The sequence below is a fragment of the Papio anubis genome, chromosome 3, assembly GCF_008728515.1.
Source record: "Papio anubis isolate 15944 chromosome 3, Panubis1.0, whole genome shotgun sequence".
Lineage (NCBI taxonomy): Eukaryota > Metazoa > Chordata > Mammalia > Primates > Cercopithecidae > Papio > Papio anubis.
The window spans coordinates 11114806-11139571 of record NC_044978.1 but is presented as its reverse complement, the minus strand read 5'-3'; the positions used below and the strand labels follow the sequence as shown (position 1 = coordinate 11139571).

The following is a 24766-nucleotide window of genomic DNA, read 5'->3' as shown; positions in this document are numbered from 1 at the left end:
AAGGCAGACACTCACAGAGCAGCCATTTTAGAGGCCTGCCACTGGGAATACATTCTGTTCCCAGGGCTGTTAATTATTAATATTCCTTACTGGGGAAAGAGTTCAGTGATATTTCTTTTACCCGTTTTCGGCAATAACAGAAATATGGCTCTGTTCTGCACAGCTCCCAGGCAGTCAGACCTAATGTTTATCTCCCTTATTCCTTTAACATCACTGTTATCCTGTTCTTTTTTCAAGGTGCCCAGATTTCATATTGTTCAAACACACACGCTTTATGAACAATTTGTGCAGTTAACATAGTCATCACAGGGTCCTGAGGCAACATACATCCTCAGTTTACGAAGATGACAGGATTAAGAGATTAAAGTAAAGAAGGCATAGGAAATTATAAGAATATTGATTGGGGAGGTGATAAATGTCCATGAAATCTTCATAGTTTATGGTCAGAGACTGCAGTAAAGACAGGTGTAAGAAATAATAAAAGTATTAATTTGGGGAACTAATAAATGTCCATGAAATCTTCGCAATTTATTTTCTTCTGCTGTGGCTTCAGCAGGTCCATCCATTTAGGATCCCTGACTTCCTGCAACAATCATCAGAAAATAAAGTTAGTTACCTTTAAGATAGTTCTGGGAAAAAAAAAAAAAAAAAGAAAAGAAAAAAAACTACACCAAATACCAGAGACATCTACGAGAAGATGTATAATCAGTGGGGAGGGGAGGTGGGTGGGGGTGGGGGCAGTCAGGACGCAGGGCAGAAAGAAACATGAGAACAGAAGAGAAGGTATGTCACCATGTATCTATTCATATTGCTAGAATATTGAGAATCTGGACAGATAATATTCAAGAATATAATGCCAGAATGCTTTTCACATTTTGTAAAAGACATGAAACATAAGATGTAAGAATACTATTTGTAAATAGACACAAATAAATAAAGCTAATTAAGTTGATATGAGGTAAAAATACATTGTTGTAGTAAAAATTCAGAATGCCACTGTAAAAGAAAATATATTAAAGCAACCAGTGAATATAAAAAAGAAAGAAATGACAAATTGAAAGGTATATTCTCAATAGCAGTTCCAGAAGCTGAAGGTAGCATATTTTCAAAAATGTAACTGAGAAGTGGAATGGTATTACAGGAAATGAAATAACTCCAAATCCAAAATTCTATAGTCTAAAATATCTTTCAAGAATGAGGACAAAATACATTTTCAGATAAACAGAGAATTGAGGAGGAAGAAAAATTATCACAGGAGAGCTTGAGATGCAAAAATAAATGATTCCCAAAGAAATGGTAAAATTTAACAGCAAAACTAAACAAATGTTGACGACATAAAATGAGGAATAAAGTCAATACAATTCTACATATATATACATCAATGGCATTTGGTTGAAAGAAGCTGTTTTCTAAATTACCTTTGCTTAATTTTTCTTAATTATTTTGTTTTTATGTAAAAGACCGTATTAGTCGAATTTTGATATTATTAAAATATACATAAGCTTAAATTGCTTAGGTTAACATCAAAAGAATATTAATGTAAATTATAACTTCAATCTAGGAGAAACGGAAACTGTTTAAATAGATCAATGAATACAATAATTAAGGATAAAAAAGAAAATAGTCAATATGACAAATGGAAATAATTATTAAGATAGTAAAAGTTTTTGAAAGCATATCAGTGATTAAAATCAATACAAATGGGTTTGCATATCCAGTTAGCAAAAAAAAAAAATTGTATGTATCTAGAATTTTTTAAACTTTTATTTTAAGTTCAGGGTACAAGTGCAGGTTTGTTCCATAGGTAAACTTGTGTCATGGGGGTTTGTTGTACAGATTATTTCATCACCCAGGTATTAAGCCTAGTACCCATTGGTTGTTTTACCTTATCCCCTTCCTCCTTCCAGTCCACCCTCTGAAAGGCCCCAGTGTGTGGTGTTCTCCTCTGTGTCCACATGTTCTCATCATTTAACTCCCACTTATAAGTGAGAACATTCAGTATTGGGTTTTCTGCTCCTGTGTTAGTTTGCTAAAGATAATGGCCTCCAGCTTCATCTGTGTCTCTGCAAAGGATATGACCTCATTTTTTATGACTGCATAGTGTAAATACGTACCACATTTCTTTATCCCGTCTATCACTGGTGGCCATCTGTGTTGATTTGATGTCTTTGCTATCATGAATAGTGCCGCAGTGAACATACACATGTATATGCTTTTTACAAACCCCAAATTCCAGAAACATAAGATTAAAAATATTTGAAAGTAAAAGTGTGCTGTTTTAAAAAAAAAAAAGTAGAGATCAGAAGAAATCTATTCCAATGGGCAATTCTTCCCAATATTCCTAGGAATGGAATAGATGGCAACTAAATATATTTATTAATTACCACAATTAGAAAAACGTAGATCTATAGTCCAAAAACCTGACTAACATTTTCATGATGGCAAATCAGTTTTTCATCTTGTTTTCAGGCCTAATCTAATTGACATTCTGGAAAACTTCTCACTGAAAGAATATTGGGTCTCTTTTAAAAAGGAAATTGCCACACATATATATGTAAATCCTCCTCCACAAACAGCCAATGTGCTCTGCATTGATTTACCAAGATGCGTGTGCATGGCAGTAGGAAAATTTGCAAACATTTTAGTAATTATGAGACATGACCTTAGTTCTGATCCATTGTCAACTAGATAGACAAGAGGATTATGGAGTTCAGGTGACATAATGGAATTTTGTCTCAAACAAATCTCACAATTTTTCAATGTGTCTTATCCCAAGATTCTGGCTATTTTTTCAGTTTCTGAATGCATTTTAAGAATAGCCAGTCTTTTTCAGATTCTCCATATTGGCTCAGTAACCTATGGACTATGGCTATTATTGTAGGAAAAGCTAAATAGAAGCCTTGGTAACTTCATCTACAAACCAAAATATTAAAGTAAATGTAACATTGATTTCGTGAGGGAGTTCTAGAACAGTGAAGTCACCAAATGCTTATATATGTAGAGCTGGTGGTTTCTATTACGTCATAATTAACTCTCCTGTCTGATCTGTACAAAAGCCAAATAAATTGAGAATACTGACTGGGGTTTACTATGACTAAACCATGTGGGATTCAGATTGAAGCTGTTCCAGGTGTGACATCCTCGCTAGATAATATCAGCACAGCTCAGCACCTGACAAGCAGCTGTTGATCTTCTGTATACCTTCTTAAAAATCACACAAGTTACTAAAGAAAATCCAAGAAATATATATGCATTTACCTGACAGTAACAGGGGTACACCTTATCTATCTTACCTCATATCTAAGTAAATTATCTTGTTCTCTGTCATAATATAATATACCATATGATTCTGTTTGGACCTATGGATTATGTAGCATAGAGAACTCAAGATATCATAGGCATTTACTTACTCGATTACATTTAAAAAAACATAAAATTTTAAGAAACTGACATAGAAATATTTCTAAGTTTTGCTTGCGGTATGTCAGGAAGTCCCATGTAATGTTAAAAACAGGCTATTCTGCCTCGCCTTGGACACCACAACAAGAGAAGGTACGAAGTTCTGCAGGGTTTCTTAGGTTATACTTTGTGTGTTACTCTGCTGCGTATCCACAGGAACACATGAGGCTGCTTGGTTTTCGGCGGACTTGGAAAAAAAAGTGCTGCAGGAGTTTAGGCTGTGGCTGAAGTCGTTTCATCAATTAGTCTTTATGATGCAGCAAAAACAATTTTGTTTCAAATATCTATGGATATTGAGTACATTGTATGGCAAACCTGGGAACTTCTAATAGGAAACTCTGAGTGCAGACATCCAGGATATTGGAGCAGTTACAACCAACCTCACTGATCAGTGTTATCGTTTAAAAAAGATCAGTGTTTTATATGTCATAGTTGCAGATAAATGCGTACATCATAAGAAAATTACACAATACATTTTCACAAAAAAAGCCTCTTTTGCTGAAAATTGTTTATGAAGTTTACCGTTTTTATCGAATGTGTTTTTAGTCTGCTCATACTCCCTGTTGCCCGTGATCACCCTGTATGGATATACTACAATGATTGCATCCATCGTGTTTTGAGAAGATTTCAGTTCTTACAAACAATGCTGGTATGAATATCCTCATAGATGTTTTCGGTTAACATATGCTTTCATTTCTTTTGGGTATTTCTTTGGATATAATCAAATAAGAAAAAACTGTATGTCATTAAGACAGTGATATTACAGCTTGTGATAACATGGACTTTTCAGTAGCAGATTTTATGGAATAGGAATAAGCTAAGGAGATAGGCCATTAAAACATGGTAGTTACCATGACATAATGTCACTCTTGAAGAGAAACTATGTGCCACATACAGTCACATACCTTCAAACACCCAGGAGTGTTGTCACCTGAAAATTATACCTGCTGCTTTTTTAACATGGATAGTGTACATTTCTTATATTTAAGCACAGTCATATTCATTTTAGGTATATTTCCCTGATCATAAGAATATACTGATTAATAAGATATATACACAATTCAAGGTATAATAATATTGCATAGCTCATTATAATGTGAGGGAGAAATTATTTTACTCTAATAAAAAACAAGAAACAAACCCTCATTTCTTCTCCATTAAAAAACATATTGCCAGGTGCGGTGGCTCACGCCTGTAATCCCAGCACTTTGGGAGGCCAAGGGAGGCAAATCACGAGGTCAGGAGATCGAGACCATCCTGGCTAACAGGGTGAAACCCTGTCTATACTAAAAAAAAAAAAAAAAAAAATCAGGTGGGCTTGGTGTCAGGTGCCTGTAGTCCCAGCTACTCGGGAGGCTGAGGCAGGAGAATGGTGTGAACCCAGAAGGCAGAGCTTGCAGTCAGCCAAGATCACACCACTGCACTCCAGCCTGGGTGACAGAGCAAGACTCCATCTCAAAAAAAAATAAGTAAATAAATAAATAAAAAATAACATGTCAATGAAAATATGTGAACTGACCTTGAGTTACATATTTCTAACAATCATAAAAATGTACCTGTTTATGAAAATGAATTCACCATTATAATCACTGATCATCTTTCTAAAATTTTATGTCATTAACAAACGGTAATCACCTCCTCAAATAATTATAATGTTTTTATTTCATCTATACTCTTTAAAAAGACAGGTATAAGCAAACATAATTAAAGAAAAGTGAACTGTGGTGCTTTGCATCATAAACTTGCAGCTAATATTTCATTGATTGGTTAATAATTTAAAGATAGAAAATGTTTATTTGTTATTATAATAGGAAAATATAGAAAATATATTATTTTTATAAAGTAAATCATTTAAGACCCTTTCATGATTCTTCTGCACAATTTTAAGATAAAATAATTATCTACAAATTAATTTAATATTAGGGTGATGGGCATTCTTTCACACAAGCTACTGGATTCTAAGAAGAAAAAACTGTTTTTCTTTCTTCCTCCCAAACCTTTCAATACTCTATATGCATTTGAGTATTTTATCTTACAATACATTCTATTTGTTTTTACATTTTCAAGTAGAGATACTACAATTTAAATTGCCAAAATAGTCAGAACCTTTAAACACAGCCAGTCAGTTGTAGAATTGATACAGAATATGGTACACTCTATTATTTGTCTAAAGGGTTTTCCACTGGAATTCACTGCCTCCATTAAGAGAAACACAGGAGATGTGAAAGAAAAATGTTGACACTCTAATCAAATGCCTTACCCAGGTAAGAATTTCCTATTAGTTTCCAATCTTATCTCAACCAACCATTAAACACTTTCAATTTCAACAACACCCCCACTGTTACAGCTTGTATTGTTGAATGGAAAATTGTTCTGTTTATTTTGAAAACTGCTCTAAGTTTTTACTGAACGTTCAACTTCAACTTACAGCAAAACTAATGATACAAGTTTACCAATAACTCAAAATACAATGGGAACAAAGTTTTCAATTTTATTTCTTTATAAGAAATCCCAAGCCATCAGTTCACTATATTGAAAGCAAACATAAGCAAGAATTACAACAGACATCATCAGAGCCAACAAGAATCTGAATAGATATTTTAAATTATTATCTCTTTCTAATATTAAAGGAGTATTTAAATGATGGTTTATTTTCTTTCATTTTTCAGAAAGAGATGAGTTTATTAAGCAACCTAGTTAATGGTTATTTTCAACATTTACCTCAGTATATGATGTTGGGCATACTGTTCTTGGTAGTGAGTGTGGGTGTGTGTGTGGGTGTGTGTGTGTGTATAAGTTTTAAGAAAACTTAATAACATGTTCTAAGCCATTAACATTAGTCTTCCCATAGAGCCACAGCTCTGCTGTGGCCCACAATGCCTTGCGCGTGTTCATATAGGGTCCACAGGCAAGGCTTAATTACAGTTGACCTAAGTCACTGCAGAGTGTCCTGTGATCAGTCTGGAGTGAGTCAGCATGAAAGGCGTATGTTAGTAGGTCAATTTCTCATTTATCTCCATATTTTTTATGGAGGCTGTCAAGAGAGTTTCTCATCAGTTTCTGCCTTCGGAGGAGGTCTGAGGCTTTGTGCTTTTCCCTCTTAAGGTACATCTATAGACTTTCAAACTGCATAGCTGCGGCATGAAATCAGCTGTTCAGCAACAGTCTGGCCCCTATTGTCTATCATATGAAGCTTTTTGTTCTAGTGTCATGGTGTAGGATAAGGGCATTGGGAGATGACATTTTTGCTATTTTTGCTTTCACTGTCTATGTAAGTAATAAATTATCTGCCTTTGAAAGTAATTCGTTGTTTCTTTACCAGCCCAATGTGTCAACATTAGTTGACACTGTCTTTCCAAGAAATAGCACATGGAGAGTGAATTTACAATACTGCTTCATAAAGTGGCCTTTAAAAAAACAAAACAGAAACAAAAAAAACAAACAAAAAAGAGTTGGTTATCAGGACATGTAGTGAAGACATTTTAAATCAATATAAGAAGGAAAAAAAAATCCAATATGAGAACTTAAACATATGGAATTTGAAAGTGTATGGTTTCTTCAATATTGCCATGATTTTTCCAAGATTCATTAGGGAAACTCTTTCACTGTAGATTAGTTGAATCAAAATAAATCATCCTATCTTCAAAGAGTTTAGAATGTTTATGAAAGAAGAGACACATTTTGTAGCTTTTACATCAAATAGAAAATAACACTGTATTTACACATTCTGTATGACACTTCAAGAATGTTGAGCAAACTGAATACCAAATTATGATTGTCAGACTATTTCAAGATTATTTTAATTAAAATTAGGATTGTAGTCCTGACACAATGGCTCACGCCTGTAATCCCAGCACTTTGGAAGGACAAGGCAGCAGATTTGCTTGAGACCAGGAGGTCAAGATCAGCCCGGGCAACAAAGTGAGACCCCATCTCTAGAAAAGGTAATAAATTAGCTAGGCGTGGTGGTGCATGCCTCAGGAGACTGAGGCAGAAGGATCCCTTGTGCTCCAGAGGCTGACGCTGCAGTGAGTCTTGATGGTACCACTGCACTCCAGCCTGGGTGACAGAGCAAGACCCTGTCTCTAAAAATAATGACAGAATTTTAAAACATTAGTATTGTAGCAAAAAAAAAAAAAAAAAAAAAATCATTGCTATTCATCTTCCTTTCCATGTGTCAATGATACAACTATTAAAATAAATTAGGGAAAATGAAGCAAGGCAAAAACAACTTCAAAACTCTTTATGGTGTAGAATATCATGCAAGAGTTTATTGCATAATCATTATCTAAGGGTTCACTAGTGGAATCCAAATTATACACACAAAATATTAAGTGAATGCCACTTCATTTTAAATTTTTGACAAAACATAATTTTTTCAGAGTTATGTCTAAAGATTTGCCTCATTGAAATTTGAACTAAATAACTGTAAGTTAAATTTTACATGAGTATTCAACATTACTTTCAAAACCCATTGTTACAGTTCCTTATTTTGTAGATGCTTAAATGAATTCCAGCTAAGCTATGTGTGTGCAAGTCATTAAGTAAACAATCTCTTTAAGACAGAGTCTCAAATAATCAATGCTGTAACTAGAACAAGTAACATGGAGTTTTGCCATCCATACTTGCATAAACATTTGAGTTATGTCCCTAGATATAATTCTACAAATTATAATGCTACTAAATTTTGAATTAATTGCTGTTCAATATGTTTGCATGAGCATGTTGTATAGTTTTATGGGTTAACACAAATGCTTTAAAAGTGATAGTAAATACTTCCCGAGAAATAACATGCTCACTTGAAGGAAAGAAATGGTTCTTCAAAAAGCCTCAATGACATACGGATCATGTAAAAATTATTTTATATAAAAACATTTTATTCCAAAATTGGCCCAACATATGACAGGAAGTCTTTTAATAATATATTTACATAACAAATACAATAACTAATTAAAATTATCTGGCAAGCAATAAGTTTCATTATCCCTCTAAGTGATACAGGTACTGATTGGAAGGTACTACATCAGTACCTTTTAAACTGAACGTTTTTAGGATTACATCATAACAAACATGCACGATAGTACTACCATTTTTTCATGCATAACTTATTTGCATATCTCAACACTATACCAGTAATTTTATAAAATAAAAAAACTTACTGTTCAAAAATAGTGCTAAATGTTTGAATTTGGGCCGGGCGCGGTGGCTCAAGCCTGTAATCCCAGCACTTTGGGAGGCCGAGACGGGCGGATCACGAGGTCAGGAGATCGAGACCATCCTGGCTGACACCGGTGAAACCCCGTCTCTACTAAAAAATACAAAAAACTAGCCGGGCGAGGTGGCGGGCGCCTGTAGTCCCAGCTACTCGGGAGGCTGAGGCAGGAGAATGGTGTGAACCCGGGAGACGGAGCTTGCAGTGAGCTGAGATCCGGCCACTGCACTCCAGCCTGGGCGACAGAGCGAGACTCCGTCTCAAAAAAAAAAAAAAATGTTTGAATTTATTTTTTAAGATGTTCCTCCAAATGTGTGTGTGTGTTATTGTAATAAGAGAAAAAGTAATTATATTCTATATCATTTCTGCAATTTGCTTATTTCACTTAATTGAATACTCCTGGAAAATTGCCTTGAATCCTTAAAAAAAATGTATATGAGAACTACATAAAAAAGAACTACATAAAACTTGTAAGAAATACATAAAGTATAAGAAGTACATAATTCATAAATAAGTAAAATATCAGTTTAGAAGAAGATATATCTTAAAATTTTTTTCAAGATTTGAGTAAACTTCACATTCTTTTCACCTAATGATAGTCTAATAATTATAATTCAAATATTGTGTGAATTTCAAAAAATTACAAAATATATTTTGTACAATACAAGAATGAAATTATCACTTCTTTTGCTTTTTAAAATAATTTCTTTAAAAATAACTGTAGTCAAACATGTCATAAAATAATGCAAAAATGATAAAGAGTTAGAAAATCATATAGCAGTATATTAAAACAGAATTCATCAAGAGAAAGAGGGTACCGTTATGGGAAGACAAGAAAGATGTATTTGATAGATTTGTCTTTTGGGGCTCATCCTAGAGTTACGGGTGGATTTATATACCACAAATACAGTAATAGAGTATTCTGAGTTCTTCCACGTACTTAATTTTACTAATGGGTTTTAAACCTCAAAAAGTTTTCTTTTGCACATTAGTATTATTTTCCTTCAGATTGGATGACTCTTTAGCCTAATTTCTTGAGAGATGGATCTAGTGATGGTGAATTCTCTAACCTTAAATTTGGGAAAGATTTTATTTATCCTTCAAATTTGAATGACAATTTTGTTGGATACAATATTCCGGGGTTGCAGTATTTTTCTTTGAGCACTTTGAAAATTTTATTCCAATCCCTCCTGATATGTATAGTTTCCATTGCGAAGTCTGTTGTCCAGTGAATAGGAGTTCCTTTATATGGTATTTTTTCCTATCTTTCACTGCTTTGCTGCTTTTAGGATCTTCTCTTTGTCCTTGGCCTTTGAGAGTTTGATAATTAAGTACCTGGGCGTAGTCATATTTGGCTTGAGTCTGTTTGGTATTCCACAACCTTCCAGTATCAGAATATTTATGTCTTTCTCAAGTTTTGGAAAGTCTTCTGTTATGATTTCCTTGAATGGGCTTTCTACTCTTTGTTCTTGCTCAACTCCCTCTTGACTACCCATAATTCTTAGATTTGGTCTTTTGAAATAATTTTCCATATCCCATGGGTGGTCTTCATTCTTTTTTGTTCTTTTTATTTTTCTCCTCTGACTGTGTGTTTTCAAGCATCTGGCCTTCAAGCCCACTGATTCTTTCCTCTGCTTGAGTCATTCTGCTCTTAAGAGCATCTAAAGAGTTTTTCAGTTCAGCAAATATATTTCTCAGTTCCCTGATTTCTGTTTGATTGCTTTTTATTATTTCAATCTTTTTGTTGAATTTCTCTGGTATGTTTCTGAATTGCTTTTCTGTGTTGCCTTAGAAGTCACTGAGTTTCCTTAAAACTACTATTTTGCATTGCAGGTCAGAGCTCACAAATCACCATCTCATTAGAGTCAGTCACTGAATTTTTGCTTTGTTCTTTGGAGAGGTTATGGTTCCCTTTTTTCTGTTGTTTACTGTGGGTATATGTCTGTGTCTTTGCATTGAAAAATTAGTTATTTATCGGTTTTCTCTGTCCAGCTTATTTTGGTTGTTGTTCAATGTATTTATTTAGGGCATTTTCAGTGCTAAGTCACTGCCTGCTTTATGGCTCTAGGTGGCACCTTAAGCCTAGGCTTATTACTGGCAGCAAATTCATATGGGTCTGCAGCAACCTCAATTATTGCCTCCTCAGAAGAAATAATTCAACTGAGGGGCATAAGGCAGAAGAAGAGACTGAGGCAAGTTTTAGAGCAGGAGTAAAAGGAAGGAAAGTACAGTTAGAGGAGGGCCAAGCTGGTGACTTGAGAGATCAAATACCCTGTTTGACCTTGGACTTGGGATTTTATATGTTGGCATACTTCCAGGGTCTTGTGTCCCTTCTCCCTGAGTCTTTCTTTGGGGTTGGCTGTCCACATGTGCAGTGGCCTGCTAGCACTTGGGAGGGGAGCATGCAGAGTGTGTATACTGGAGTTTTACACGTGCTCACTTGAGGTATTCTTCCCTTACCAGTTAAATGTCCCCAGTAGGTCACATACCAGTTAAACTCCACCACTTCGCCTCTTAATGCACATAACTTGAGACCACTTGCCCAACTCCTGAGGTATTACTGGGAAGCTGTGCATCACCAGTTTCAGGTTTTTTTCTACCTATCGGGAGACTGCCTTTACCCGGTGCTGTGACCAGTTACTATTTTAGAGAAACAGTTAACAACTACCTGACCATCACCTGATGGTTGCCTGACATTCTTGGAGAGGGGCAGGGAACCCTCCCTAGGACTGTTCTTGCCTAACTAGGTACCGACTGTAACAGGTTCACTTCAGCTCTAGTAAATGGTCAGAGTCCCCCTGTTCCAAATGGGGTTGGCTCTGTAACCACCCAGTTGCTTCATTTTCCTTACTGCCCAGAAGTGCTGATTTATCAAGACAGGGGTATTGCAATAGGGAAATAGTTTAATATACATAGAGCTGGCTAAACTCTATGTATATTAAGGAGACTGGAGTTTTATTATTGCTCAAACCTCCCTGAATATTCAGAGGTTAGGATTTTTCAAGGATAGTTTGGGGGACTGGGAGCTAGGGGAACGGGTGCTGCTGCTTGGTAAGGAATGCAATCATAGGTGTTTAATAAATGGTCCTACTTGGCTGAGTTTGCTTCGGGGTTGGGACCACTGGACCAATTGAGCTAAGAGTCATGGGTCTGGGTGGGGCCACCCAGTCATCATCGGGTCATTAGAAATGCAAATGCCTGAAAGGGCATTTCAAAAAGTCAATCATAGTTTCTATAATTGTTGGGTAATTGCAAATCTTGTGACCTCTGAGGTAATGGCTGGCAATTATTTAACTCTACCTGCATCTTAGCAGAATTCAAGCCACTTTCATCCACGTAACCTGGTGGCCTTGCATTAGTGTTACAAAGGCAGGTGAGTTTTTAGGAAGGGCAGATAGTTTATCATTGTACTTTTATATAGTTTATCATTTTGAACTATTGACTAAATTTCTCCCAAAGTTAGATTGACCCATGCCCAGGAATGACCAAGGGCAGTTTGGAAGTTAAAGGCAGGATGGGGCTAGTTAAATCATGTCTCTTTCACTGCCGTAACTCTCTCACTTTTATAATTTTTGCAAAGATGGCTTCAGTCCCAAAAAGATTATCTCCCAGTGTAGGAAGGCTGGCTAAGAGCTTGTGCCCAGGGAACATGGTGAACATACCTCCTGCTGCCACTCTGATTTGATGTCTCCTTTGACTGAGTTACAGAATAGAGTTTCCAGGCTGAGTATGGTAGTTCTACTTCCTGCATTTGTCTCTTCCTGTCCTCAGGAACATTTCTCCCTGCAGGCAGTCGCGGGTCTACCTATGAGTTCAGGCAAGGACAGGTCTTCTGACAGGGAACCCAAGAAGGTGGAGAAACACATGGTTGCTGCTTGGGCAGAATGTAGGGGGAAGAGCATTGTAGAAGTGGAAGTCCGGTTCCCCTGCCATCTGCTTCCACTTCTTTGTGGCCCCAGGAATTGTTTCATCTTCATACTTGAGCTCTGGATTGTTGCTGGTGAAGATCTCCGAGCCATATATTTCTTTTTGTTTCTTGTGTGAGTCAGCAGAAAGAGAAGCCAGCTTGCCTCTATGCTGCCATTATGCTGCCAGCTACCTCAGGAAGATATATTTTATATGCACACATATTCTGGTTAAAGCAAACTCCATAGAATGAAAATTGATGGGTGCATCTTTATTTGGAATAGACATACCACACCACACACACACATACACACACACACACACACACATTTACCTTTAGTATGTATTGGTGTTGGTTGTCAGCCAGGACCCTTACCTATGTTCAATTGAAACCAACTCTAACATACTGAAAAAGGGAATTTTTCAGAAAGATATTTTATAGGCCAAAGATTAACAATGAAACTGAAATACTAGCTTTGAAAAGCTGACTTGAACCAAAAAAGCTTGGAAATTGTATCCTGCAATAAAAACAACTTGGTCAGGATACTGCCTCTAATAAAAATAATACAGCTGGGCTGACTACAGTGGCTCGTGACTGTAATCCTAGCACTTTGAGAGGCCTAGGTGAGAGAATTGCTTGAGCCCAAGAGTTCAAGACAAGCCTGGGCAACATAGTGAGGCTCTGTCTCTCCAAAAAAAAAAAAAAAAAAAAAAAAATTACCTGGGCATAGTGTGCATGCCTGCAGCCTCAACTATGCAGGAAGCTGAGGTGGGGGATAGCTTCAGCACAGGAGGTCGAGGCTACAGTGAGTCATCTTTATGCCATTGCACTCCAGCCTGGGCAACAGACTCTGTCTCAAAATGACAACAACAATAACAAAAACAACAATAAAAACATAGCTGCCTCTAGCTTTCTCAGTGTTCCATTGTAATTTCTAAACTTTGTGTGTTGATAATAAAATCCCAGAAAAAAATCAGTCCAATTCACTCAAATTATGAAATTACATCATATAACTTTTCAATGGCTAGATGGATGCTGGATGGAGAATAGTATACATATTTAGAGAGAGAGAATGTGTGTGTGTGTATGTGTGTGTGTGTGTTTATACTTAGCTTCTGCAATAAAGTTGGAGACCAAGTCTCTCTAAGAATGCATTACACATGAATGAGATTTTCACTCAATTATAATTTCTAACTTGTTATAATTATTTAAGAGATCATTTATTTACTATTTATTTTATAATAAGCACCTTGCTGAGTTAGTTGATCCAGTTTGTTCAATTAGTTTCTGGTTGACTCCTGAATTTTTTCAGGCATTCATTATATTGCCTGAACATAATGATAACTTTTTCTCACCTTTTAAATTATATTTGCATATTGGTATTCTTTATGATTTTTCTCTTTACGTGAATTAATTCATCTGGAATGAAATTGCACAATTGGTGTGTGTTATTTCATCACCTTGTAGAGGATTCATCAACTTTCTCATGGCCTGTGTGAAGTGAGATTGTTAGTTGAGTTTGTAGAATATCTTTTATATTTCAATCAAAAGCCTACTCTGTTCTGTCAGAGATAGGAATTACAAGTGAAATATTGATGCCATCTTTATTCTGACTCCTTATAACTTAGATCTTTTCTTGGCACAATGCATCTTTATTATTGTAACCAAACACAAGTCCAACCGCTTGTCACACAGAAGCCAAACACAAGAATTAAGATGAGGTGAAAAGAAAGCGGTTTTATTAATCAAATTCTAGCAATTGGGAAATGGTCCCACTCATGCCTCCCAAAGGCTCATGCTTCCGTTTCTTATTTGAGGTTGAGTAAGAGTTTTAAGAAGGGAAACTTGCTATGAGAAACATGTGGGAGTAAGGCAGGGTAGAAAGCCTATGTATCTTGTTCCAATGGCTGTCTTGTGCTATTATCTACCTCAAGCATGGGCTAAAGCCATTTCAACAATGGCCAGGTTGTAGTTTAACTACCTTTTGGGGTAATCGCTAGATGGGGAGAATTCCACGGTTGGTCTCTGCACCTGTGTCACTTTAAGTTTAGCCCCTGAAGTTTCTAGGCAAGAACATAATTAGATAAACTAGTACAGGTCAAGGAGTGTGTCCAGTTGGGAAGGAGGGAAACAATGAGATTCAAAGTGTATTTCAAGGCTAAGACTAGAAAGAACAAAAAAAGTTTTTAAAATGCACTTTGAAACATTTTAAAGCATTACGTGATCTCAGGTATTGTAGAAAAAAATTAAAATTGAATGAAAGAATGAATGTTAAATCTCATACAGGAAACATTGCATCACTAGACTGAAGCAATGGAAAACATTTTATAAATTACTAACTTAACATGTGGCATCAGTTATGTATTCCCAATGTCACACATTTAATATAGAGATTAAGAAGCTCACATCACCATTGCAAGTCTAGGGTATTGAAGTTCAGGGAGCTGTCTACAGGGATCTCTAGTGCAAGCAATCCTCACCATCTCACGCCAAAGGAATTGAACCTCATCTTCCTCCAACTACCTCAGTTTGCAAGAAAAAGTGGATGGTTCTCAAAGGTTTTCTTGGAAAATACCTCTTACCTCACATCCAGCCGTCATCCTGCAAATATGTCTGGAAAAAAATAGTCATGACTGGTTTCTTACCTTCCAAGTTTGAAAGTGCCTTTGGAATCTAGGAATTGAAGCTGTTAGTGTCTTCTCTGTAAGGCAAAAGAAACTTCAGAAGAAATTTTTCTGAGTATTTAAAATAATATTCATTCCGTATAACAGTCCTACGAATAAGAAACTGATTACTTCAAGATAACTGAGGCATGGAACAATTCCAAACAAGGCAATTTGGCTCCAAATTCTATGCCCTTCCAGTGCTAAGTATTTACATAGCTAAGTATTTACATCACATACATATGTATTTATGATCAACATTCCAGTCAAAATATACCTGATCAACTAAACATACCTAATTAGCTGCATTTTCAAGGTAGAAATTTATTTCATTTTATTGGGCAAGCCTGACCATATGAGAAGCAGAGGTAAAATTGGTAGCATTGAAATCCTCTTCCTCAGTCTTTTACCTCCTATACTAAAGCTAAGTTTAAAAGACTCCGTAGTGTTATATGGTTAGCTCACGCAAGCTCATTGGCTGTGAAGGTAAATGTTGGTGTTAATCAATCGGTAAGATTTATTCAAAAGCACTCTAATACATGCATTACCTAATACCTTTAAATATTAGCCTAATTGATCAATGCATAGTCAAGTAAAAAGATAGATAGCAGTTTGACATAAAGGCAGGTTCTATGGGCAACAGAAGAAATGAATGTCTATGCCTACAGGACTAGAATAATAAAAGAAGAGACATTTGAATGGAACATTGAGGAACAAGATTTTAAAATAAATTCCTCCTGAACAGAGAGAAAATTCTGACATACTTCTATAGATATTGATATTAAGACAAACCAAACCAAGAATTTAGTGTAAATAATTAGGACATTTGAGTGATGGGGCAATATTTAATTCATTTTAACATTTCATATTCTGTTCAGAGATTTAAGTAGTATAACAATTTCATTTACCTAAAAGTACACTGTTGCCAAAATGTCTTTCTAACCTCATGGAGTTTGACCAGCCAGCTTCTAAGAGCAATTTGAAAATCGTGCCACTGATTAACTAAGCTTCCTGGAAATTTCAAAATATGTTAAGAGTCAGCTGATTTGTCAGTTCCATATGGTTACTCTCAGAATGAGATCACAGGGTTATTTTATTGTGAAGATGGAGATCAGTAAGGAGTTCACAGTGTATTTAACTCACATCAGTTATTCCGGTTACACTTCTCATTTACATTGATAAAATGTAAGTTTTGAAAACATTTATTATTTATCTTTCATTGGTTTGTGTCTCAGATATATTGTAAAGACCAATATTGTATATTTTAATACATGCCAATGTACCAAGTTGCAGAAATATTTAAAACTGATTTTGGATGAAGTCAGTCTGTCTACTTTGCATAGATAAAAATTGTGTCTAAAATTACATTACTTCGTATCTCTGGGTTTCACAAAAAATTAAGTATGATCAGTCCTTTCATTGTGATACTTTTACAAAATCTACTTTTATATGTTCTATCCTAAATGCTAGGGAACCACAGATATTGGGACACCTAAGAAGCACCCTTTCTATTTTTCTCTCTCTCAATCCTGTTCAGATCCTATAATAAGGCAGAAAAATCACAACAAAAATATTTGAAAATAATGATTCCAGAGCAAAATGGCCTAGGCTGTATTCCATGGGACACTCCTGTACAGAGTGATACTAACAAATATTTCAGGAAAAGCAAGCGCTGAGGTAAAAAAATGTGAGTAATTTTGCATATTACTCTTTCTTGGAAATTCACAATTCATATTTGCCTAGTAAATGTTCTGAGAAATCTTGATCGAGAACAACTGTTTAAAGTTTATTTAATTTTCATAACACAAATTTGATTAGCAAGACCTCTTGTTTATCACACTATATATATATATATATATATTTTATCCAAGGGTAATATTTCCTTGAATATATATTTCTTGAAGTCTTAATAAGACTTGTGTAGACAAATAGCTACTGACTAGATAAACAGATTGGGTTGGTTAGAACATAGGAAAATCATTTTATCATTAAATACCTAGGCACAGTGGCTTCTATGGTCTGCATGAGCAAATTACAGAGTTGGGTGTATGTATTTAATTATTATTTAGATAATTAGCTAATTAATTAATTGTTAATAGAGTCAATAGTACGTTTTCATGCCTTCACTGGTGTTGACAAGTTTTAAGCATAAGTTTTCTGGAAACTGTTTTGCCACTATAAGGAGAGAGTGTGACTGAAAGTAGTCAACAATTAAAAGCAAAACCGGGAGTCAGAAAGGAATATCCCAAAACTCAAATAGCTTTTAGTTGAAATTGAAGGTGCCTGAATTTCAGGTATACCTGAAGCTAGGTCTTACCTAGACTTTTCTGAATCTGTCAATCCCCTCTGTTGGTTTTTGTTTTTGTGTTTTGCTTTAGTTAGCTTGAGTTGAGGTTTTGTTACCTAGGTAATCAAAATAACTTTGAAAAACACAACAGAGAAATGTTATTAAGTAATCTCTATTTTAAATTCCGTGACTTCCTATTACTCAAAAAATTTTTATTTTTGAGAATATGTTTGAATATTTATATACACATACACAAACACATATAGTAATACACATACACACACACACACACACACACACCACACAGATATATTTTTTCTGGAAGATTGTCTTGGTGGTATGTTTCCTGGGCCTTAGTTATTGCAATGTTATGATTGAATGACAGCTGATGGCCTTTGTTTTTGTTTTTCCTTTTTTGAATTACAGTATTTTCTCTTCTGTGTTAAACAGAGAGTACTTCATTATCTGCTCAAATTTCATATCACAGTTAAATCTGAGGCTTGACTGTTTCATTTATCTTGTAAGTAATTTTTTATTAATAAACCTTTAGAAGTATTTCTTTGTCTCTTCAATTTGAAATTTATCAAGTTTACTTATTGCTACATAGATAAATTGCTAGATACACTACCTTATCTCATTATTCACCACATTTAGCTTTTCAGTTATGCAAATGATAAGACACAGGAAAAATATTATTGAGTAGATCGACTTTAGGGAGTAAGGAGCACATTAAATCTTGCTTAAATAATTATCTAAAAGTTTGATAATTGTAAGTAGTCAATAATATTGGATTTTGATTAGATGTAAGTGCAAGTCCAGTTATGAGTATCCAGAAAATGGCATAAACTTTGTTATAATAAAGAGCGCTTAACCACATTTCTTTGTTGTTTTTTTTAATGTTTACTTTTTTCTGAAATACTATGAAGCTGGTGGATTCTTAAAATTTCTGGTCAGCATTATTTGCGATTTGTCTAAGAACATGGAATAATGTACACAGTAAATCAGAGCCTACTTAATTTAAAAAAATAGTTATGCCTAATGAATGCCACAGCCTGGGCCAGGCTCTCTGTATATAAAATAAACATGGTTTCTGCTTGTCTCATAGATCTTACAGTTTGATAAGGATTAAAAATGCTTTATAAGGAAATAAATTTATAATTAAAAATGAGAAAAGATGCAAAAAGAAATACACAGGATGCTGTAGATTTGCTCTACAGAGTCAAAAATCTAATTAAAGAAATATACAGGATGCTGTAGAAAACAATAACAGAGTCAACAATCTAATTGCATAGTAAGTCAAAGTTTCTTCGAAAAAGTGACATTTAAGCCCATAGGAAGATAAGGAGCAAGGCATGTGAAGAAAGGGCACCTGAGCAAAAAGGGTAACTTTTGCTCTAGGACTGGGGCAAGGAAGAACTTAGTGTAGTCAAGTACAAAAAAGATCAACAGAATGTCTGCAGCCCAGTTTCCAAGGTGCAGAAAGTCTGAAGACAATGTGGCAGAGCTCGCCAGGAAACACAATTTTCAGGCATTTGTAGAATGTACAACTTATGCATGTACCTAAATGGTAGAATCTGGCATATGGATCAAAATGCTGACATTTTATTTGTGGGTTGCAAGTCCTCTGAGTTGTAAGGCTGAAGAATAAACAGAAGTGAACAAAAGGGGAAAATTAAATGCAATAATTCAGTGTTGGCCCTTGTTTCTTAGAGAACTCAGAGGAGCACAGTGTGTTTTTCTCAGAAACGGTAACTCAGAAGGGTTTTTTTGTTTTCTTGGAGTCTCGCTCTGTCGCCCAGGTTGGAGTGCGGTGGCGCGATCCCAGCTCACTGCAAGCTCCGCCTCCCGGGTTCCCGCCATTCTCCTGCCTCAGCCTCCCGAGTAGCTGGGACTACAGGCACCGCCACCACGCCTGGCTATTTTTTTTTTTTCTTTTTTAGTACAGACTGGGTTTCATCGTGTTAGCCAGGACGGTCTGGATCTCCTGACCTTGTGATCCGTCTGCCTTGGCCTCCCAAAGTGCTGGAATCAGGAGGGTTTTAAGAAACAAACAAAACATGGCATAGTTTTGGGGAAAGAAAAAAGTGGGGTGGAGGGGATCATCGGTATGAATCCTTTCCATTTTCTGTTTTTCGTTAGTCAAAGTTATCACTGTGAAGAAAGGACATCTCTCTACTTTCAGGTTGTGTCGCTGTGCTCTGACATTCTCATGGTTTACTGTTTCATCTAAGTTCAGAAGTGAAAGGATGGTGATAAAATGGCAGAAAAATGCATAATAGCAAAGAGAGAGAGATACAGATGTAATGGAAGGACTCAGAAGAGGCACACAGGTTTGTACCTAATATACTATGATGAAAAATTTGGAATTTATGCTCAATGCAATGGGAATATGTTGAATAACACTGAAAAATTGTGATGTGATCAGTTTTACATTTCTAAATGGTACTCTGGATACTATGGGCGGATGCAGAGAAGCAGAGAAGCATCGAGTAGGCAGACTGATTAAAAGCTTTTAAAATTGTCCAATTGAACACTAATGATAGTTGAGACTAATCCATTGGCAGTGGAGGTTAGAAAAAGTGAATGCTTCTAAGAACTACTTTGAAGGCTGAGTTAGTGCTATTCACTGATGGATTGACTGTGAAAAACGCAGGATGAAGAAAAATTAAGATTGATTTTATTTCTTGATGAAGTGAAGACTAAGCTAGAAAAAGAGATTTGAGAGTGGGATTTGAATAGAGATTCTTAGTATAACTTTCCCAAATTTCCTTTCTTCTCATTTTTTTTCATAAAGTATGATTGACTTGAAATGGCCTGAAATCTCAAATCTGATTTCTAATAATGAGGTATATTGTCAACCTTCTAAAAATGTTGACATTTTTTTCCTTCTTCCCGCCTTTCTCTAGAAAAGGAATTTTAGTTGTTGAAAGTAAGACACATTGAATCTGCATGGTTTCAACGAATAAGACTTAAAATTTTAACAAATATTGAATATAAAATGATAGTTGGCCATGAGCTAAGCAGTCTACATATATTACCTCATTTAATCTTCACAATATTTGAGACGTGCATTATTATTCATATTTTCTAGAAACTGACACACAAGAACATTAAGTAACTTTCCCAAGAGAGTTTTAATTATGTAGCAATGCCAGGGTATAAATTGAAGTATTCTGAGCCCGGAATTAAAATTCTTTCTTACTATGTTGTATTGTCCCATGTGTCATTTCATAGTTCTAGCTACATTTTTCTATGTATTCTATCCAGTTGGTCTAGGTCTAACTCATCTAGACTGTGGTACAGAGCTTCTCATTATAATGGAATAATTTATGGAAAGGAGCACAGCTGTGTGAAGATAAAGGGCTCAGTAATGAATAAACCAGGTGCAGAGACAGACTGGAGAGGCAGAAGGTTAATATGAAATATTGGGATATTAGCATAAAGAATTCCTGAGAAAAAGTACTTTGAGGGAAAACACATCAATGAAAGTACTGTCAGACTAAGCAGGAACAGGGTACACGGAACAGAGTTTGAATGCATGAACAGAGTGTTTTAGTGAAAATTGAGTGGTGGTCAGATTAGGTGGTAAAGTAGTATAAAGTGAAAAAAAAAAGAAAAAAAAAAAATGAAAGAAAAAAGGAAAAAAATTTACTTTAAAATATCTCTGGAGTCACAGAAAAAAAAAAAAAAAAAAAAAAAAAAACTTACTAAAAGCCAAAAAATATCTTTCTAAAAACTATTTTAGAAAGATAGGCAAAATATTTCAGGAGACTCTTCTGAATTGTTTTCTTTTATTCAAAATATTAATATCGTTGAACATGGAGTCTAGCATAATCAGGGAGAATTAAATGTCTTTAATTGTTTAAGATACATAGGATTCTGAGTGAGAAGAGGGCTACTATGTATTTATATTTAATTTTGGCTCTAATTGTATTGCCTTTAATGTTTTTTAAAAGGTGACCTGTAATCTAAATTACCAGTTTCAATCAAAAGTTGTCAAAACTCTCTGATAATGTTGGCATAAGATACCTTTACTATATCCATTTTAAAGCATCCACCTGTGAAGAAGCCAATTTTCCTCCCTTAAGTAAGTATACCATGATCAATTAAGAATGAGCTTATTAAAAAGAAACAAACTCATAAAATGAAATGGGAGTTTTTACAACATAATGAAGATAAAAATGCTAAAACTAATTAAGTGGTTATACGTGAATTAAAAAGGTTATAAAAAACAGTAGCAAATGGCCTTCTAAGGTCTCAGGTTTCTGTAAGTGAAAAGCTTGGACTTTGGAGTATAACAGAATTGTGGAATTTTGGTCCCATCACTCAACAAATGTAGAATCTTAAATGAGTGTCTTAGTCACTCTGTTATTCAATTTTACCATTTCATTTATTATTAATAGTACTACTACTGATAATAATAATAACAGTAATTACACTTTCCTCATTAACTTTTTTGAGATTTAGATGAGAAAGTATATGATCAAATAAAGTATTCATTAAGCAAATATTCTTTTCCCTTTATCTGGCATCCAGACTGAATTTCTCAGTGCTAATTCATTTTGATATTTTGAAGAGGCTTTTGTTGTGATGAACTCAACAGGCAGACTGGAATAGTTAAAGAAAATGTCAATCTCCTATGAAAAAATGTTATACATATAATATCTGAAGTTATTTGATTTGAAAAGCAAAACAGAAAATATTTGTCATATTTATAGTTTAGATACGGAGTGAGTTTGAGGATAAAGCACTTTATGAAGCCTAGGTAATTTTACACTGATTATCATAACTTAGTGAGAAGAACTTTTGATTTATTATACCTGTCTCCCTAAGTAAGATAAAATGTTTGAACAAAAAGTAATTTTCATCTTCAAGCCTAGAACTGGGTTTAGGGGAAAACAGCCAGTTAGAGATAAGCCTCTTGTGATGTGAGGAGCTGCAGGGAAAAGGATCAGTTAACAGAACTCTTCATATTTTGCTAGAGGAGTGCTGGTGAATTTATAGAAGTGGGACAAGGGCAAGTTCTGTAAAAGGTCTTCTCTCTTGCCATAGACTGTACTGAATAACAAATCTATTTATTTAAATTGAGATTACACCCTATTACTTTGGATCTTCTTGGGGGAAAAATAAAAACAATTTATGTCTATGACATGATAAAGCGTAACTATTACAGCATCCACAGAAGTCAAATCCATCCTGAAAGAAAGGATAGATGGCTAGTCTATAAAATATATTTTTATGCAATAATGGGTGAAGGAGAAATAGGTACAGATAATTAATGCCATTGACTTATCTGATCACCTTAAGATAAATAAAATTCTAAATCTTTATGTTTACATGTCTGCCATGAAGACTTAACTGATTCATTTTATTGGACTGAGAATATTTTTACATGATGTAAGCTAGTCGTCTGGGAGAGACAGTTTTCAAATAAAGCAATCAAATTTATGTCTGCTAGGTTTGGCTGTGTCCCCGACCAAATCTCATCTTGAATTGTAATTCCCGTAATCCCCATGTGTCATGGAAGGGACTCAGTGGAAGATCGTTGAATTCTGGGGGTGGTTACCCTCATACTGTTCTTCTGACAGTGAGTGAATTCTCCCCAGAGAAGATGGTTTTATAAGGGACTTTTCCTCTTGTTGCTCAGCACTTCTTCTTGCTGCTGCCGTGTGAAGAACGATGTGCTTGCTTCCCCTTCTGCCATGATTGTAAGTTTCCTGAGGCCTCTCAGCTCTGCTGAACTGAGTCCATTAAACCCCTTTCCTTTATAAATTACCCAGTTTCAGGTATGTCTTTATTAGCAGCATGAGAATGGACTAATACAGGGTCTTTAATATTTAACAAACATATGATAGATAATAGACAGGAATGTTTACGATGTGCTGACTAATATGCTAGGTGCTCAAGGGACAGTAACAAAAAAGTCAAATCATGGTTCTGGTCCATATGGGTTTCGGAAGTAATGTAGAAGAACTTAATGCTACCAGAATTTACCAAAAGGCAAGTTACCAGAATAGGTACCCTAAGCTGTTATGCGACTTCCATGAGCAAGTAGCTTGTGGAAATGTGGAGTAAGTTTCTCAGTGTTATCTCTACTATTTTTCCAGGAATTGATAAATATATCCTGAGGAGAGGACAAAGCATAGTCACACATTGTTTAAGGATGAAGATAGGTTCTGAGAAATGCGTACTTAGGCCATTTCCTCATTGTGTGAAAATCAGCGTGTACTTACATGAACCTAGATGGTACAGCCTACTACTACACACCTAGGTTATATGGTACAACCTATTGCTCCCAGGCTACAGACTTGTGTGGCAGGTTAGTGTACTGAATACTGTATCCATCTGGAATGCAATGGTAAGTATGTATGTATCCAGACATAGAAAAGGTACAGCAAAAATATGGTATTATAATCTCATGGAACCACCATCATACGTGTAGTTCATCATCCAGTGAAATGTCATTATAAGGCATATGCCTATAATTAAGTAGTTCATATACTGAATTAACTAAATCTCTGAACTACTAGATGCAGAACTCGTTGAGAGGGAGACTCTTAACATTAACAAACAGATATTGCACGTTTTCCCCTTCTGATGTGATTTGAATCTGTGTCCCCATCCAATCTCATGTCAAATTGTAATCCTTAGTGTTGAAGGAGGGACCTGGTGGGAGGTGATTAGATCATGGGGACAGATTTCCCCCTTGTTGTTCTCCTGATACTGAGTGAGCTCTCACAAGATCCGGTTGTTTGAAAGTGTATAGTACCTCCCCCTTCTCTCTCTTCGTCCTACTGCAGCCACCGAAGACATGCTTGCTTTCCCCTTCGCCTTCCGCTGTGATTCAAAGTTTCCTGAGGCCTCCCAGTCATGCTTTCTGTACAGCTTGTGGAACTGTGAGCCAATTAAACCTCTTTTCTTTATAAGTTACCCTGTTTCAGGTATCTCTTTATAGCAGTGGGAAAAAAGGACTAATACACCATCCTATACTATAGAGAAAACTACAAGACAAGTATTGAGGGGTTGTTCTATAGAGAGTGAAATTTGAAGAGGAACCACACTCACACTTAAGCCCCTCATTAGGAAAGGGGAGAGGAAATTTCAATTAGTTCTTCTGACATCAAGAGAAAACTGACTTCTCTGTTCCCACCTGGAATGCCACAGAATCAAAGTGAGGATTTGCTAACCTGCACCAGTGTTATCATACAAAGGGAAGAAAAATGGAGAATGGAGAGGAC

The 24766-nt window shown here is 35.5% G+C and overlaps 1 long non-coding RNA gene across 2 annotated transcripts; it reads left to right on the top strand.

Annotated features, from left to right (window-relative positions):
- The first annotated feature begins 13812 nt into the window (after window positions 1-13812).
- Window positions 13813-24446, top strand: LOC103884808. Of its 2 annotated transcripts, XR_647584.4 has the most exons (5): window positions 13813-16426; window positions 16779-16928; window positions 19711-19858; window positions 21485-21615; window positions 22987-24441. It is a non-coding gene; the product is annotated as an uncharacterized LOC103884808 (long non-coding RNA). The 2 variants fall into 2 exon arrangements; XR_002522314.2 differs by having other exon boundaries at window positions 13824-16426; window positions 21485-24446.
- The last annotated feature ends 320 nt before the right edge of the window (window positions 24447-24766 follow it).